At 41.6% G+C, this 12,743-nt stretch overlaps 1 long non-coding RNA gene across 2 annotated transcripts; it reads right to left on the reverse strand.

Annotated features, from left to right (window-relative positions):
* Positions 1-468: 468 nt before the first annotated feature.
* Positions 469-11,464, reverse strand: LOC125759821 (uncharacterized). Of its 2 annotated transcripts, XR_007417522.1 has the most exons (5): positions 11,429-11,464; positions 10,461-10,587; positions 8,615-8,754; positions 6,181-6,281; positions 472-1,650 (listed from the first exon to the last, which is right to left on the reverse strand). It is a non-coding gene; the product is annotated as an uncharacterized LOC125759821 (long non-coding RNA). The 2 variants fall into 2 exon arrangements; XR_007417521.1 differs by lacking the exons at positions 10,461-10,587; positions 11,429-11,464 and having other exon boundaries at positions 469-1,650; positions 8,615-9,936.
* Positions 11,465-12,743: the final 1,279 nt, after the last annotated feature.

Raw genomic sequence — 12,743 nt, forward strand, 5'->3', positions numbered from 1 at the left:
TCACTGAAGCAAAACATCATTTGGGTCTAGTTGGTGCATATTCCTGAGGCTAAAATTACAGCGCGAACGCACTTCTTTGTGCTTCTTACTTCTTCTCTCCTTCTTTGTCCCTGCACCCATCTGAATACACTGCAAAAAATCTGGCCCCTAAACACGGACAAAGTTGAAGGTACAGCGGTGCCGAGCACTTTTCCGCGATCTGAATTAAACGATTTCTCTAAAAAGGAGTCTTCTTACGAAGTGCTTTCGTTACCACAGATAAAACAAAGCACTCCGTCACTTTGTTTGAATGAGAACTGTTCCGTGACCAGAATAAAACAATTTCCTTCAAAGAAGGTCTTCTTACGTACCTCCTACGTTAAGATACTAAAGAATGGTCTGCCCGTACTGTCCAATATAATACGGCCCATTTGCCTTAATGCAAAATAATGGTTTTGTACCACAACTGCACCATAAAATCCCATAGAAGCTTTGCCACCTATGCAGGTGGCAGTCTCAGTATACGCTGGCAACAAGTGAGCGGAGGTCGACCAGTCCACTAGCCACATACGTCCACGTACACGTTCGGTATGGGTCTGTGGTTGTTGTTTCAAGCAGATGCTTCATGACGCATGAACCATAATTCCAATAGTTTTCCTCCACCTTCGTTCCTGAGCCAGCATCGTCGCATTGTTAAGGTCGAAGCTATAACCTGTCGTCTAGCAGTATTCAACAAGCTGTCTTAAAATGCGCTCCATGGGTGGCTTTAGCAACATTCCCACTTTGTGTTCTTTGAACGTCTTTGGCATTTTCCTGCCCAATTCGCCGATGTAAGTGGTGTCGTGAACCCCACAACGTACTCTGTAGAGTACCCTGCTCTAATCATCCGCAGGTGTGCGGTCTTTGGGCTTTGTGAACACATGTCCTAAGGACAAGGTATACACAAACACCGCCGAAGATTAGAGCGGGATCATCTACGAAGTACAATGTGGGGATTGCGACACAACTTGCATAGGCGAAATGGGTTGAAGAAGGTAATCGAAGGTTAAAGAACACAAAGAGGATGTTGCGAAAACCACCCATGCAACATGTTCTAAAACGGAGCTTGTTGAACGCTGCTGAATGACAAGGCATAACTTTGACCTAATCAATTCGACGATGCTACCTCGTGTACAAAGGTCGGAGGAAAAGAAAAATCTTGGAATCATGGTTCATTCATCACGGCGCATTGGCTTGCAACAACAACAGCGGCCCTCTACGAGATGTTTACAAGGAAATGTGCGACTAATGGACTGGTCAAACTCCGCTTATATTTGGCAGCGTATACTGAGAATGTCGCCTGCATAGGTGGCAAAACTTTCATGTCATTTTGTTAATAATTGTTGTGTTAAGTCAAAGTAAACATTTTACAATCAAGCTACACATCCCGAGCTGGTAGATGTGGGGGTAGCATGCCATGTGTAGATGCACTGTACTGTGTGAACTTGCTGATGACGGAAGCATACCTGCTGCTTCATGCCAAATAAACAGTGAAGTACACTACTACATGCTTCTTTAAATGCCACTTTGGCAGATGTATTCAGGAACATATTTGTCAAAAGTGTTGCAAGCTTGCTTATGAAACTGTGTGCACGGCCCATGGACAGCTCCACTTCGCTCCTTTCTGTACGTCTGAAAAGGAAATGAAAGAAAACACCTAGAGCAACAGCAATGTTCAGAATTTATACACATTTAAACATTGCCATGGTGCATGTGCACATGGCCTCCCTTAGCATCACTGTTTCAGAAATCAAAAAAGCAGAAACGGTATTTTGCAGATATTTCTGGACTCGTTCTGATCATATGAAGAACAAGCAGCATGATTTCACGAAGACTTATTGCTATAGTACACAAGAATTCAGGGTTAAACACACTACGTTCTAACTGCAAGAGTATTTATTTACGTGCATTACCAATTCTATTCAATTATTGTCATGATGTTGAAGCAAAAGTCTTAACAGTTACAATTTTTGTACTTAATGCTGCCGAGAAGGCCGAGAGTTATGTGGGTGAAGAAATGAAGAATTGCGCATGTGTAAAATGGAATCAGCTCGCACAAGGCGAGGCAAATTGTAGACCACTGCGAAGGGCTACTGCTGCAGTGCACATATAATACGGCTGAAGATGACAAAGATTAAAGCGTAAACGTAAAGGATGAGAATTAAATTGAGAAGCAAGGCTTGCTGTCAATAGCTCTTGAATTCTATCAGAAAACAACATGATAGTTGTATATCCTGTACATCTTAACGCGACAAAAGTTGAGCTGAAGATGGCGGCTTGAATGAATGTCAAACCATTGAACAAAGCGTGTTGTTGGAGCCAATGTTTCAACAAATTGATATGTCTAAGTTGTTGCAGCAACCTTGATGCAATTCGTTGCCCCTCTAAAGAGGAGTCCTCTTGTTGAATCACTAGCTCCAACAACATTCGTTGTTCAACAATTATTTCATGAGCTGTACATCTCGTTACATTCATTACAAACCTCTACTGTACCAAATGCTACTATGGCAATGATAGTGGGTGCAATACTTAAGCTGCAGTGTCATAAGCAGGTGACCGGCTATTCAACTCTTTAAATATACCAGATTCATAAAGACTGCAAACCATGAGGCAAGCACAACACAAAGAACAAGCGTAAGGAAATTGAAAGAGGTTAACTTGAGGTATGGAATTAGTCATCCCCATTTTAAGTATAAAAGGTGGTTTTTTAACGAACTCCTTTGCTGTTGAAAAAGATCATGCTGCTAAAAAGATCATACCTGTAGTCAAGTGATAATTTCCAGGACGAAATTTCGTGATGCTGAGAGCATGCATTAAACTTTATGCACGATAAGCGTTAGGTGCAATGTCAGAGAGGTGGAGATGATTTAATGGATAGCAAATACTAAAAATGAAAAGCTCTGAGTAACTATCGCAAGAATAAGGACGAAGTAAGGAGGGAAGCATATGATAAGCTAGTGCAATGTCTGAAGCGAGTTAATCTTGTCTTAGAATATGCAGTCATAAAGTGAGATCCAGTAAGTAGGCGTCACATGCACTGGTTGTGAGAGAGATATGGAAATGACGGACCACCTTTTAAATAAATGTAAAAATGTCCACCCATGTGCGTGTTGGGAACTAGCTCTCATGAAGCCCTAGGCTTAGAGAAAGCTTGATAAAGATGAACACATCCACAAGAGAAATCAGTAAAAGACAGATGGAGGATTGGTAGTGGAAAAGCAGCGAGAACAGCCAAAAACAAACTTGCAGGGTCTTTATGTACAATGCCGAAAAATAAGCTACCTATTATAAGTTTTTTTAAGGAAAGAAATTTAATTCAGGTAGGAAAGGCATTAAGCCAATTCAAAAATTGAGCTTGGCCACTTGCATGTCAATGCTTCGCTTTAAAGGGAACACACATAGCATCCATCCATCTACAGATGTGAAACTGCGTCATGCAAGATAACTTATACAAAGTTATTGCTTTGAGCAATTAGAGCAAAATATTTCAGGAGAGCACCTAACTGGGCTGGTTAGTACATGATTACAACGGGAACAAACAGCGCTGGGCACGGGACTGGAAAAAAAAAGGTAGACGAAGGCGACAGCACCCTCGTCTATTGTTCTTTCTTCGTCCCGTGTCCAGCGCTGTTTGTTCCCGTTTTAATGCAGAATATTTCTTTCTTTAATCTGAAGGTGGCAGTGTTTCATGGCTAAAATAGTTTACTAATTTGCATTTCAAGTTACATTTTTTCAGCCATAAGGAAACACTGCAAAATGCTGAAGTTCTAATGTTAACATTTATCAGGAGAAAGACTAATTCTTTCGTATGGAATACCGAAGGTTGATTTCTAAAGTTCATTGCCTTTGTATTTTGTGCTGTTACCTTATCATTTTCCTTAAGACGGTTGTATAGATGTTCTTGGTTTATCTTGTGTTTTGTATATGTTATGCTCCTGTTTTTGCTTAGCAAGATCATTTTATGTGTAACTTATCACTGTAGCCCACTTTGCAATACTGCTTACTGGTGTCAGCAGTATTGTCAAGTAATAAATAAATAAGTAAATAGATATCCACTTTGTCATAAAACTACTATGAAAACAAAATAATCAGAAACGTTCCACCCAAACTGTAACAGTCGGAAAAAATAGCTTTTGACCCATATTGCAGCTTAGCTTTTGCTATGTAGCATTCCAAACAGAAATGTCGCCAAGACATTATTGTGTGGTATACTTTGCTGGCAATTTATATTCCATTTAAAAAAAATATATACTGCTTGGTTGTAAGCAAGGAAAAATTTACTGAAGTGAATAATCCCTAGCCTGCACAGAGTCTCGTTCCTTGACCTTCGCTGCACAGCACATTGGCACAAGATTCACGCGGGTGCCCCTGTGCTCATATAGTGCAAGTCTAAATGTTGCAGATTTAAGCAATACTTCTGTCTGAAATACCATGCAAGAACAATGATGTGCTGTGCAGTGAAGGCAAAGCTCCAAGAAACTTCCCACAGCCTTGTTATTTTTCATTTGAAAAAATTATTTTTCGCTTGAAGATAATATTACACCTTAAAAACTTTGTCTAAATTATCGCACGAGGAAAGCACACTATGATGTGTAGGCAACATTTTAGCTGGGATTGCTACACAGTGAAAGAGAGCCCGCAATATGGGTTCAAACACTACTTCTTCCAAGTGCCAATTTTGAAGACATTTTTGCTTCTTTTTGCCAGCAGCATTTTCAACCCTTGGTATATGCACTGAACGCATACTGTGAATATATTTCACATGAAACATTCAGTCTTTTTTACAATATACTTAAAAATGGTGCATTTTGCAATGTTTCCTCACGACTGCAAATAGCATAAATTGAAATCAAAATAAATTCGACTATCATAGTCATGAAAGATTGGTGACTATGTTAAAGAAACAAATGCTTTGTAGTAATAGCTCGACGCAATAACCATGTGTCAATTAATTTGCCTGACACAGCTTCATTTCTGCATGCGAAGTTTGAAAGGTCTTTGCTGCATCATGCAATTCTTTCCCCGAAAATAACGCTTGAATGACTACTTCCCACACTGAAACATAACAGCACCAGTTTTACAAAATATTGGAAATGGTCAAAAAACGACCTGGCACACTGGCGTGAAATGACCCAAATAGGTACTAAAATAAAACAGTGTGCACTGTCAGACACTAAAATGAAGCACTAATCTGCTTGTATTGCTAAATTACTTCAAAACCCTGCTCTGAATAACTGCCCACAAGAAGTTGATTGCGAAAAATTTACTTTAACCTCTGACCTATTTTTATCTATCTCTAGTATAATGACTCCTAACCTTCGGCACACACACAAAGGCACAAAGCATTTCATATGGTTCAATGCCTTCGAACAGTACGGAAGGTCATATGTTAAGAAATAGCGTAAAATCTGGACTAATTTTAACCAGCTATGTTTTTATAACATGCAAACATCGAGAAATACACAATAATTTAGTAACTCGCCCCCTCTAAAAGTGTTGCTGTCACAGCTCCAAATTCCATTCACGAGCTATACTGGCTAAAATATTAAAACACAGCTGAATTTCCATCTCAATGGTGGATGCACACAAGTCTACAATAATTTAGTAACTCGCCCCCTATAAAAGTGTTGCTGTCACAGCTCCAAATTCCATTCACGAGCTATACTGGCTAAAATATTAAAACACAGCTGCATTTCCATCTCAATGGTGGATGCACACAAGTCTACACGAACAGGCATGCACTTTAGATTGACTTCACAAGCCAGATATCCGGTAATCCTGCCGTTGGAGAACGTTACCAAGTGTATGAGCTGGACTACTACATAAGCTAAAATGGATGCTTGTGTGTGTTGGTATGACAGAGCGTAAACAAAGCAGTGCAGAAGACTGAGCACACGAGCACAGCACTGTTTGTGTCTTCCTTTTTCTTGTGCTCCGTCTATTGCGTTTTTTTACACTAATGCATTAATTGTGGAAACAACTGGCTGCCGCAATTTGGTCATCTAGGTCGAACTTTTTGGGCCTTGTACCAGACTAAAGAGCTCTGTTGTGAAAGCAAAGGTGGTAACAATATTGCACTACAAATCAGGGAATACAAAGCATCGATAAGAATGTTCAGCCAAAATAAAAGGCTTCAGCAAAATGTTTAAGACACATACTCACAGGTTAATGCTCATTCACAGCTTCTACGGCAGCCCCATGATTTCTGTGCGTCCATCTGTGCGTGCCTTCCTTCCGCCTTTGGGCAAGTTCGTGTAGAATGTCTGCCAGGAAAACAAAAACATCAGAAACAAGTCGACTTTTTTTAGCATGCCTCACATAACCCAAATTAACTTTTCTCTCCCCATAAGGTAGCTGTTTAGAAAGCATCCAAACAGCCGCTGCTTTGTCTATGTATAGCTCATAACCAATTAGTAGCATCCAACACGACACCTGGTCATTGTCAAAGCATACGAGACAAGAAACTGAGACAAGTATAAGCAAAGAGCAAGCGGCTATATTTCGCCATTATATCGTTTCCTAATCCAGCCCGATGCATTCATCGCTTAAATTTAATTTACACTGCTATATTGGTGTTCGCCCTAAACTTACTTTCCAAATAACTCACTAGATAACCTATTTCTCTTACGCACTATATGAATACATGTTAAAAAGATGGGGCATGCAAACATGGACACAAGAGAGTCAAGACACCTAAAACGCTGAGATCACTAACTGGAGGCTCATCACCTAATCTACCTTTACATTGTCGAGAGCGTAAATGCACGCCAAAATTCGATGAATGCAGTTTTGTACAAGCACATGAATGAAGAAATGCGTCCAATTGTCGAGGCCTGGCATATCGATAATGGCAGTGCACAAGAGAGCCAACCGTCGATTAACTAGCATAAAGAAGAAATCAAATGCTTGAGCAGTTATCTCTCACGTAGACTATCGCGCGTGCCAGATTGATAGGTATCGCCTCTTGCCTGGGCATGCACAGATAAGTTTCTGTGTCTACTTTATTTTGTGCCACTGTCCACCTTTCCAGTTGGCGTTAGTGGTGTCTTGGTTTCTCTCTTGTGTCCATGTTTGCATGCCCTGCCTTTTAACATGAATACCTACCAACCAGCTCAGCTGTCTGTTATACTAAATATGTATACAATCTAGAATTACCACTCTGTCCACTTGCTGATGTAATAATAACAATGGGGTTCTGTATGTAAACGTGAAATTAAAAGCACAGGAACCTCTAGGATTTGCACCTCCACCGAAAGTGCAACCACTCCATCAAGGATCGAACCCGCACAGTTCAGATCAGCAGCTGACCATTATAACCACTGTATTGCAGCGGGGGATGTTCACTTGGTAATGTAGGTTAATGTTAAGGATTATGGAAAGAGCTGTAGGTTGAAGAAAGACATGCAATTAAGCAAGGAGCTGCAGACATTATGCAGTTTAGATATTTCTGTAATCCAAAGGGCTGGTGCTCAGGGCATGCACCTAAGGAACTCCTGTTCAGCGTCTCTTTTCGAACCAAAGCTTAGCAGAATTGATGTTCCTGTCTAGATATGCCCCTGAAAACCACAGTTAAATAGCTGCAAAGTAAACACTAGAAGACAGAAAAAAATCCATCACTTGTATGATATTAAACACATCAAGATGCAAATACACCAAACACCCTGGACTGTGAAACGCATTGATTGAAAAGATATCAGTTAAACAAAGCAGCATAGCAATGAACTTCCATGTAGCTGCCACACGGCAAAAAGCAGGTGGCTCTGGTGCCATGAAAAATCTATAATAACACTTGTTGAATATAGCAGGATGTTTTGTATGATAAATGTATAAATTACCACTCACAGAAGCTGACATGCTATTTTAAAAATCAGCATTGCAAAAAATAAAGCAAGAAAACCACGTGACGTGTGAATTTACCATTCATAATTTAAGGCTAAAGGGCCCCTAAACAACCCCGGAGTCTAAAATTTGTGACAACTGCACGCTTGTACAACGTGAACATGTTGTCACATGAATTTTTTGATTAAGTGGTGTAATAATGAAGCCACAGGGGATAGAACAAACATTCCAGCTGGTTTCAGTTTCTCGCTCAGCCTGACCATCCTGAAGAGGGGCTTCCTCGGTGTGCCACTGTGCCAGAGCGGTGCGGTGAGGAAGCACAGTCAAAGCACTGGCGAGATAAACCAATTCGCAACACTTGTGACAACCACAGATACTGCATCATCACAAAGCCAAAATGCCGTTTCGTATTGCAGAGGACTATTCAACAGTCAGCGTTACTTAATGTTGCTCATAGGCAACATTACACCACTTCGCTAGCAAAGAGGACTGGTCAAGCGCTGAAGAGGAGGTGCGGTTATTGTTTTTAGAAGTGGAGTGTCTGACATTCGCACAATGTGATTCCTGCGGCCCTCTGTACGAATTAGCGAGCTTGTTTGGGAGGTGTAAAAAAAAGAAGTCGGAGCCTGCTGACTGGCCCTTTAAGAGAATGTAAATATACACTAGAAGGAAGTACACTTGTAGACATATTACTATAAGCTATAAAAAACAGGCAATTAACATGCTCAATCCGATGCAGCATAGGGATGTCTCACACCTTTGCAAGAACTTTACTATGGTGGCTGCATGTTTGTGTAGGCCAGAAGCAGCAGGCACGTGGCTTCCATGAATTTGACCCGTTCGTTGAAGGGAAACTGCTGCTCACATCCTTGTAGCACTGCTTTTTGAAGATGCTTCCTGCGATAACAAAATGACCACAACACAATTATGGTCTGCAAATATCGACAGATGACCTACATTGCTGCCCTTTCTCATTAAATTCAGCTCTAGACTAAACACTGCAATAGCGGCATCCTCCTACATTACAGGGCATCATACTGCTTTCCTTGGCCTGGTTTTTAGTTCAATAATTGTTTTCACCCATAACAGAATGTAGCACTAGTAAAGATTCGGTTGGGGAGGGTGCAGTCGTAAAGTGTGTATGCAAAGTAAGAATATGAAAAAAAAAACAATGGCATAATTTCACATGAGATATAACAATTATCATAATTCATGTAATGTCAGACACCAAGAAGTGTTTAATTGAGCAAGTTTTGACCTTAAGCTATCACAAAACAATGCCCTTTATGGAAAGTGGGATTTGCAGAGTGAACTCTGATGATGAAATTGGCTGCCTTTACTGGCTCTGTAGCTGCAAGTGCATTGCTAAAGCCGCTTGAATGCACTTAACAAGCCTGTGTAATGGTATTGACAAATGGACAGAGAAGACAAACTCATTCGTTCTCACTTAGCTGCCATCACAGCAATACGTTGCTTCGTGTCAGGTTTCCTGGTATGCAGAATGCACGAACTTGGTGGCCGTGCCATACCACAGTAAACATGATCGACATCTGCTCCAACTGCGTAAGTAGCTGGAAAGTGCTAAATTACACAATCAGCTGTACCATGCACACATAATGTAAATTATAGCAGTGGCAACATTTCGCACCTCATAATAGCCTATGGGCATTGTACTCGTTGATGCTGCCAGCTGCATTCCCTGTTTTCATTTCCAGCATGCATAGCACATGCACACAAAGCACCCAATAACTGTGGGAAGTAGAATAGATCGTCCGAGGTAATCAATAAAATTGATTGACAAGAATTCCACACATCACTCAAGCCTGTTGTTGTTTAGCATAAGTGATGAGAATGTGCAGCCAAATGTACACAGCAAATTCAGTATTGGCCTTGAAGAATTGCAAGATAGGTTGAAGCTTTCCAGAAACAAACCGTATACAGTAAAGTCTGTCCCAGATACTGAAATCATGAAGTTATAAATTTTAAAGTGGGCCGCTATATTCTTCAGGCACCATGCATTGCATTTATGAAAACGCTAACATCCCTGTACAACAATGCATGCTGCAAGAAGTCATAAACCTTAATATTTTGGCACAATGCATTTCCCGGTACCCACGTTTTACAGAAAGGCAACATTTTCCTTTGCAAAACTAAGCCATGTTCCCAGGCAAAATGCCTGTCCATGTGACAACATGGAGTACGCTCTTCTATACAGCTTAGCTGGTTTACTGGAACTAAAAGCTACGGTAACGCTGTCTTAATTGAACTGGCTAGCAAGAGCCTTCTCGCTGCTGTTTATGTGAAGTAATTTCACCTTGGTGGAACGTCACAAGAGTAAGTGGCACATAATAATGAGTGTGAGAACACAGTAACAGGATGTGCAACGGCTACCAGGTATGCCCATTCGTGGAAACTGTGGGCTCTTCCCCCAAATGAACCAGTTGGAAATAACCCTTTTGCATGAATAAACTTAAGTTGGTTGCTGGCATACATACATTGTTACTCTGCATTTCCATCTCCATTATCTAGCGCTCATTGTTTCCCTTCGACATGACTAGCTCAAAACAAGATTCTTCTTCATTAAATGGAACTTTGTACATTACCTTTACGTTGGCTACAGATGCTTATTTCTTCTGCCTGAATAAGCACCTCCTAGAGTACTTGCCTCAGCCACCTTCTGGACTGCATGGTCAGCACTCCACTGTTTGTCGAGGCACTGCTGTTTGCTACCTGCAGTACGTTGCAAAAAACTTCAGCATTAAAAAAAAAAAGGTTAAGAAAAGCCGAACCAGGTGTGCCAGCAGCACCTTGCCCTTTGAGGAGGGAGGAAGAGCTCTGATAAATGGCTAATTCAAGACAAGCGTCGTTCTTCACAAGCTATTATTATGCGATGAGAGGTGGGACTTCAATACACGGACGCACATATAGTGCTAAAAGCAATTGAAATTCAGCTGAAAGTACGGCTTGTCAAATTAGGGTCAACGTGCATAAAGGATAAAAATGGGGCAAAACAATTGAACAAATACAATGTCATGCTGCAGAAATTGCATTTTTAGCAATCTATGTTATCTATTGCTTGAAAGATGATAAGCAATGTCCAAGAATGCTAACCTAACGCTTTTGAGGGTCACGTTACATAATGACAAATAAATGCACGCCTAAAGAAACATCCCTAAATACACTATATTTCTCCCACTGTACCGATTCACGATTCACACGGTGGCTGATGATTATCCTTCAGAGCTCGTGCGAACGAAATGGATGTTGAAGCTTCGGTTTCACGGCGTTACTCCAAGTAATTTGTCGAGAGACATGCATAAAAGCATGACAATGGTGAGCCTGACAAAAATGTTGTCTCCTTTCAGCAAATATTAGCGTAGAGCAGTGCGTGCAAGCGAGCTAATTACCAAAACTTTATAACACTACCGACTACGTTCTTGACAAATGTCATGCGCGAGCACAATCCTCACAACTACAACCGCATACATACCAACACGTTATGCGATTTTCTTCGGCGACAAGGCGTACTACAATAACATAACACAATGTACGAAGCGTAACGTTCACTTACCTCTGGCAATAAAAAATACGCTGGCAGCGTACACTGCTAGATGACCGCCGGTTCCAATGGTGCGCCAAGCGAGGAATCGCCGAGCTACCGGCCGTCCCGAGCGTCAAAAGCATTTTCCAGGGCGACAGAACGCGTCGTCGACAAAGGATTGCGGCGCGCTACTCACTGACGTGCGGAAACATTTGAAGGTGTTTCTTCAAAACTATGAATCGCGTCCGTCGGCACACAGAACAAAGCAGTCGCAGAGATTCAAGTCGCCGGTCGGCATCTGGTGACTATTTGCCTGGTACCGCGTATAGTTGCGCTTACGTCAGTAACCACGAAATACAACACACATACACAAAATGCGAGGCAGCGCGTTAAAAGTCAGAACGAACGCGCACGAACGCAGTACTCGGTCTCCTTAGTGTCGTGAGCGCGCCTGCCAGGTGGAAAGATTGCGCGATCCAGCGTGCAGACGGCGCTGCCGCTCGCTGGCGTGCTTTCGCGCGTGTGAGCCGCGCTCGTGGAGTTTCCCGTTGAAACCAAGCTTTTGTTGCGGTATAAGCTCGTCGTGTAGGCCACACATGGCGCTGATAAATTGTAAAACGAAGAAAAGAAAACTCTGGGAACTATGCGGGCAGATTAGCTTCTTCTGCACGGCACATGCTGGCGTAGAGAACAAACATGTAGGAAATTCGGGTTTCCGTTCTAGTTGATTAACATCTTTTTCACGCAGTAATGTTTGAGTACAATGATTGAAATATTCATTGACATTATAGCGGTTACATCAAGAACAAAAATAAAATGAACAGACGCAAAAGAAGATATTTTCGCGCAGAATGTAAACAGTGAAAGGAAAAGATAGGTGCATTAAAAAAAAAATAATTAATTAAAAGTAAGATCAGCGAACAGTCAAATGAAATTTTATGTACACATGAGGGACCTCCTTGATGTTTCACGCCCACTCTTGCAGGCATACGGATCCGTAGAAGCTCTGAAGAGAATCGATGCCTTGTCATTGCACGAGTTCTTTTGCATAACGTCATGGAACAGGTTGTCTTTTTTCTTTTAGGCATGTTGCGTTGGAGAGGCTAGAAAGATTTGCAGTCGCACGCGAGCATGCACGAACCTCTCAAGACGCAGCTCGGAATGAATTGCAACAAACACGAAAATTCCAGGGTCGGATCTAAGAGGAACAGGGTACCGGTGCCATTCCCCCTCCCCCCTTTAATTTTCGACGACCGTAGCGGCAGCCGCTACGGGTCGCTGCGAGCGCTGCACCCTAAAGCTTTACTGCACCTAGAGTTACTGTAAATGTTACTTTATGTGGCGG

The sequence above is a fragment of the Rhipicephalus sanguineus genome, chromosome 9, assembly GCF_013339695.2.
Source record: "Rhipicephalus sanguineus isolate Rsan-2018 chromosome 9, BIME_Rsan_1.4, whole genome shotgun sequence".
Lineage (NCBI taxonomy): Eukaryota > Metazoa > Arthropoda > Arachnida > Ixodida > Ixodidae > Rhipicephalus > Rhipicephalus sanguineus.